General features: G+C 30.6%; 1 long non-coding RNA gene across 1 annotated transcript; it reads left to right on the top strand.

Annotated features, from left to right (window-relative positions):
* Nucleotides 1-735: 735 nt before the first annotated feature.
* Nucleotides 736-2,610, top strand: LOC133789890 (uncharacterized). The gene is made up of 4 exons (XR_009873767.1): nt 736-836; nt 921-977; nt 1,096-1,962; nt 2,030-2,610. It is a non-coding gene; the product is annotated as an uncharacterized LOC133789890 (long non-coding RNA).
* Nucleotides 2,611-6,998: the final 4,388 nt, after the last annotated feature.

Raw genomic sequence — 6,998 nt, forward strand, 5'->3', positions numbered from 1 at the left:
TGCGTTTTTAAGTTCAGTCATAATTTGGATCAACAACTTTGGATATTAAACTTCTATTCAAATATTTCACAAAATGTCTTTTAAAATCTAGTTTTTACAATTTCAATTTTATATGGAGATATCTCTAAAGGAATCAAGCAATTTAACTGTAATAATACGTTTTATTTCAGCTATTAAAACAATAAAATAATTAACTACTATTTATTTTTCGGAAAACTATAAAGTATTATTACAATAATTTAATTCATAATAACACATATTCATTTTAAAAAATAAATTAGCCTTAAATAGTTTATTAAAATTAAATCAATCAAAATTTAGAAAACAAAAGAAACTACCTTAAAACATTTCAAAATAACTATTTGTTTTTAAGTTCAGACATAAAATTAAATTAAGTTACATACAAATAAATAATATATTAATAGGAAATTCAAAAAATAATTATTAAGTTTTACTTAATTCTGCATCATTTCTTCTTCATGTTCATTTTATAAATTTTTTGCAGCTCTCCATTTATCTGCTTTTCTCTTGTCAGGCAAAATCCAATATCATGATTTTGTTGAATATTTTTAAAAGAGACAGTATTAGAGGAGGATGAATGTGCTCCACAAAAGAGTGAGAAAAGAGTGTCTCACTCTTTTGTAGATTGTAATCTGATTGGTTAACTGTATATTCTTAAGATACTCTTTACATATATACATCTATTATTTGGTAAAATCGATTATCGTTAGATTTGACAGAGTATTCGGGCAGCGAACCTATCAATTGTTTGTTCCCATAATGTAAATGGTGTTTCAAAAGTACATTTTGAGTTATTAAAGACCAAGGTGTTCAAGGTATTGTAATGTGTCATTTTTTCTTTCAAATTAATTATTTGAGAACATTTGATGAACTCACCTGACTCCTCTATATCTCAAAAGGACTTCTATGAGCTGTGGCCTAAGAAATTTCGGTACAAGACAAATGGTGTAACTCAGGTAGAAAAGACATCGCACCTTATTCATTTTACATATTGGTTGAAAGCATCTCATTGAAATTATACAGGAAAAATTAATGATCTGTGATTGTATTGATCTGCTCTTGTGTTTTTGTCAGCGACGATGGATTGTAGTAAGCAATCCCAGTCTTTGTGATCTTATCACAAAATGGCTTGGAACAGAAGCTTGGATTCGCAATGTTGATCTTCTGACTGGCCTCCGAGAATGTGCGACAGATGCAGATCTGCAGCAAGAATGGAAGATGGTACCTTCTAGCTAAGATCACGAGCATTGATGCAAAAGTAATGTGTTAACATGTTCTGGAAATTTCACATTGTAGGTTAGGAGGGTTAATAAAATGAGGCTTGCAGAATACATTGAAGGGCTGAGTGGTTTAAAGGTCTGGATAAAAAATTACAAGGTCTTGTTACTGCCTTTACTCATGCATACTTATTTCCTGCAACTTTTCAAGCCTCTTTCTTCTTATCATTGTTAAGTGTCATTGAAGTGGTCATAGTTTTCTATAGCTATCAAATGATTTGTCTGCAGTACCGTGGATCTCTCTTTTTCCTTCTTTCACTACATGCTAATTGTTGGGAATACATTATTCTAACACCATTTGGAATTCGCATAATTAAATCTTGTGTCAGTTAATGATCACTTGTATAAATGATTATTACAAGTGTAAGTAGTGCAATTAATTGGATCTGTATACTAATGTATTATCTTCTCTTTTTTTCTTTTTTCTTTTTCCTTTTTGGGGTATAAGTATTTTCTAGTAAGTAGCTAATAGTTGGTTCTTCCCTTTCCAAACTATGAATGAGAGTGACAGGAGGAAGGTTGTACCACGTGTCTGCATAATTGGAGGGAAAACTGCTCCTGGATATGAGATTGCAAAAAATATTATCAAACTTTGTCATGTTGTTGCAGACAAAATTAACAATAATAGTGATATGTGAGAGCTCCATTGCGACACTATCTTTTGGTAAGTCATTTCACAATATTACATTTATATTTGTAATATTTATAATTAATATTGTTTTATGTTATAGGAACATTTTGACATCAACTTGAATGATGAGACAACTAAAAAATGCATTGATGAACAAATGAGAAAAGCTTGGAAGGGTCATTGTGTTTAATCGACCAACTTATGAAGAGTTAGTTGAACGACTTAATGATACAACTTCCTGCCTTAATGCTGCTAACGAACAACTTAGTGTAGTTGTGGATATACTTCGTCATAACAATTTGATGGCACCGCCTCCACCACCTCCAACAGACCAAGCTTCAGATGCAAATTTAAGAGAGTTGCCATCTATTTCAGTTCGGGAGTCACAAGATGATTCTTAGTTTATTTACATTAATTTACTAAGGAATGAACTTTATGAATTTTTTTTTTATTTTGGTAGGGGTAACCTTAAAATGATAACTTTATGAATTATTTTAGTATTGAACATTATAAAGAATTTTAGCATTAAACATTTTATTATTGAATGGTTTTTTTCTAGTTTATTTCTAATATATAACATTTATAAATAACTGTTATTATCTTTTACCTACACATAACCATTAAATTTGAACAAAATATAAATTGTGTAACAAACCAATAAAATAATGCTATGTGGGCTAATAAAATGACACCACGTAGGATGCCACATATGATGCCACACAGAATGCCACGTAGGATGCCACATATGATGCCACATTTGATGCCACGTCATCAGACACGTAAAACTACAAAAACCATGTCAGCATACACGTAGGATGCCATGTCATCAAACACGTCATCTGATGACTCATCAATTGATTTATAATTTAGTGGGGTCCATTAATTCTTTTACCTACTAGTGTTAATAAGTGTAGGTAAAGACTCTTTCCCCACTAACTTTTACCTACCAATCTCTACCAATTCAATATTGGTAGGTAAACCATATTACCCACCATTAGGATAGTTTTACCTACACTTACAATTGGTAGGTAAAGACCCCATTTTCTTGTAGTGGAAGGACACTAGGCAGGCGCGTGCGAGGAGCTCAGGACAATAGGTGGGCACGCACGGGGCTCGAGACACCAAGCAGGCGTGGGCCGAGGTCGGTTGGGCACCAGGTGACGTGGGGCAGCATGTGCCGAGAGGGCACTAGGGGCTTGGGACTACAAACTTTTTTTAGTTAGTTTCAAATGCATAAAATAAAATTTACAATAAATCCTATGCCCCATGTGGCTTACATTTTTTAGATCAAGAAAAATAAGAATAATTCCTAAACCCAAAATACCATATAATTAACGACTCTTAAGAACAAACATTCATCAAAATAAACATCCATCCATTCATCACATATTACAATAATATAAGAATGCATATTAAACCCACACAACAATTAATGCACACAGAGATTAATGACCTCTCTGGTACCAATTGTTGATAATTGGTATACCATATTCGCAGTGGAAAGCATAGGGTGTTGGGCCCAGAGATTTAAAAAAATCATTTAAACAATCTTTAAATAATTGGATCCATTAATATGAAAAACATTAATCGTAAATAAATAAAAAGATGAGGGTTTACCAGTTGCAGAATTATCATGAATCTTTGCTATCTTTTTGTATCTCATACGAACATCCAATCCAAAGCAGTTATGTAAATACTCAGACCAAGATCTTCCAAGATGTATTTCTACACCTCAAGCCGTGTGTGGGCACGTAGAGTAATGGTAGAAAATTTTCTCATTCACAATATATTCTCAACACATGAGATCTTGGAATATTAGGTCTGAGACAGAGTTTTGAGACATATTTCTGGGATAGGAAAAATTTACGTTATATTTTCTCTCTCTAGAATATTTTGGATGTTACGTATTTTTTTTTTATGAAAACTATATTCCTAATAGATTTATATAAAATATTACTTAAATTCAAAATTTATAATTCAAATTATAAATCTATTATTATTAAATAAATAAAAGAAAAATATCAAGATCCAATCTTGATCTATTACATAGTGTACACGCCAACTACAATATCTAGATTGTAGTTGGCGTGTAACATTCCTATATTTAGGGATGTGTTACAACCAATTTTCTTGTAATTATATTTAATAATTTATTTATTCAAAAATATCTAAACCTGATAACTTATCTTATTAGATTAATTAAAGAATAAATATTAATTCAAATTCAAAACTAATTTGAATTATTAGAAATATCTTTTTACACATTTATTTAAATAAATAAAATTAATTAATTTAAAAATAATTATTCATATATTTAAATACTAATTTTGAAATTCCCATTTTATTTAAAAAATTAATTTCAAAAATTGCTTTAATTAAAATGTCAATTTAGAAAATTGCCACATCAATAGTTTGTCTCAATTACATATTTGACCGTGAAGAACAAATTTCGTCCACATATGTCATTTTCTTGATTTTTCCCAATTTCCACTCTTACCTTGAATAATGTTGATGGGGCCATCTTGGGGACTCATGGACCTATAGCTCCAAGCTCTAAAAAATTTAGATTATTAATTAAAACTCTTTAATATAATAAACTTAATTTATTAATCTCAATATTATTCTACTAAAAATATGAGAATGCACTCTTGTAATTACAAACATATATTTATTGAGTACTTTTAAACATAAAAGTGTCAATTGATTTAATCACTACATACAATTCAATCCTCTATTAATGGTTCATAATTAAAGTAGGAATTAATTACTGTTTAACCTTTTTAATTATATATAGTTTCCTTAAGTACCATTAACTTTACTAGTGAAGGTTAATTCATAAACTGATTTATGAATTTGAGCACAATAACCTTTCAGTTCAAAAAGTCAACCCTTAAGAGAACCATTATTCAATTCCTCGTGGAAAGTTATAGATTCCATATCTGTATATTATGTCCCCAACCATCTACATCAATGAGTTCCCAAAACAAAAGTTTCCAGCATGATCATTCTGACAAACCATAACGAGTGAATCAAAGAACTCATATGACATAAACATGAGTTTATAATAACTTTAGGATTAAGATCAATTTGTGTATGATCATCTTATTGATAAGTTAAATTAATACTTATAAAGTAAACAATATTATTAAGTATTAATAGCATATCGGGTCTTGTTCATGTATAGCCACTTTATACAAAGTACCTCCACTAAGATGCCCTACTACATTAGTAATCTGGATTTAGATTACATGTATTCATAATAATAGTGAACCGTACTTACAGTAATTAATCCAAAGATTCCATATAACTTTATTTTACCGTGAACTGTTTAAATTCATTCCCTACAGTCTTAATCCTCTCCTACCAATACAAGATTGTAGTCACAATAATGAATTTGTGATTTTTATGATATGCACATAATATTATTCTAATAGTAATAATAAACAAAAAATATATTTAAAAATTTATTTCATAAAACATTGTTCAATACATATGCTTTAAAATGCACTAATCTCAACAAATATGACCTAATTTTAGATGTCATAAATATGTGTCATCCTCTTTGGAATTTTTTTTGTCTTTTGTTATTTTAGGATTAGCTACATTAAATAACGTAGAATTATTAAGCAATCGCTCATTTATTTGAGCATATACAATCCATTTGTTTGTGTAGCCTCACAAATATTGAAACCATCCTTCAAAACTACAATCATATTATTATTAAAAGAAATATCAAAATTCTATTCATGCAACAAAGAGAATGAAACTAAATTTATATTAAAACCAAAACAAAATAAACATTATTCAAAGCAAGAAAATTATTCCCAAAAAATAAATGGATTGTTCCTAATGCTCTTGTTGCACAAGCGCTCCACTTCCAACTCGCATGGTCACATCGCCATCAACACGTTCCCCAAGTATCTGCATAGAAGAACAAACATGGTTAGTGGCTCTTGAATCAATGATTCAGGATGACATATTGTCTTCGAATATACTACCTTCAAGTAAAAGCAAATCAGATTATCCTTTCTTTTTCAGCTCAGCGAGATACTTGTTACAGTTTCTGTAACATCTCAAATTTGCTAATCAGGCTTAGTATCTTGATTAGAGGGGTAGGAGGGCAATAATTGGATTAATTATGTGATATTATGTGCATGTTTATGATTATATTCATGATTATATGAGTTATATTATGATACGACTGTTATGAATGTTTAAGTGTATTAAATATGCACGTGGGCCCGTTTCTTATTAGAAGGGTATTTTCATAATTTCGACCAATTAATGATATATTTGTAAATATATGTGATTTGTGATTGAGACCACATTATTATGTGGATATATTTGTGATATTCGACATGAGGCGATCCTAGTGAGCAATTTAGCAGAAAAGTCACAACGGGATTAAATACCTGGCTCGGGAGTAGCTTACGGATATTTTCGTAATTTGACGAATTACCGGGGTTTATTGGTTAATGAGAATTAATTTGGTGAGTATTTGGTTTAATGGAGTTAATTCAAAATTTATGGTATAACTTGAGGTTAATGGGAAATTAGGGTAAAATGACTATTTTTCCCTTGGGATGCTTTGGAAATAAATTATGGAGTGAGGGAAAAAGGGACTTTTGGCTATTAAGCTGAGTCAAATGAATCAAGTATTGAACACTTTAGGACTTACACGTTATTCTCTTATCTCTCTCCTTTGGAATTGTCTTGAAACCTTAGAAGCAAGCCAAGGCTTGGAAGTTTGGAAGCCAAGATCAAGCTCTAGCACTTTAAGGATTCTAGGAAGATTTTTGCACTCAAGGACAAAGGGTAGCTCTAGCTAGGAGTATTCTGTGGTCAAGGGAAATTTGAAATCCATCTTAGAGGTAACCTCTCTTGTTTGTTCTTGATGTGCTCTTGGTGTTCTTAAGAATAGATGGGGTTTTGATTTTCAAATTCACAGTTGGTGCCCTTAGGATGGTTTAAAGGTTAAATTGATGATGGAAAGTGGTTTATAAATTGATTTTGATACTTGTTACTCCTGGAAAATTATGTTTAAAAGTTGAAATTTTAGAATTTGAAGC

The sequence above is a fragment of the Humulus lupulus genome, chromosome 7 (assembly GCF_963169125.1).
Source record: "Humulus lupulus chromosome 7, drHumLupu1.1, whole genome shotgun sequence".
Taxonomy (NCBI): Eukaryota; Viridiplantae; Streptophyta; class Magnoliopsida; order Rosales; family Cannabaceae; genus Humulus; species Humulus lupulus.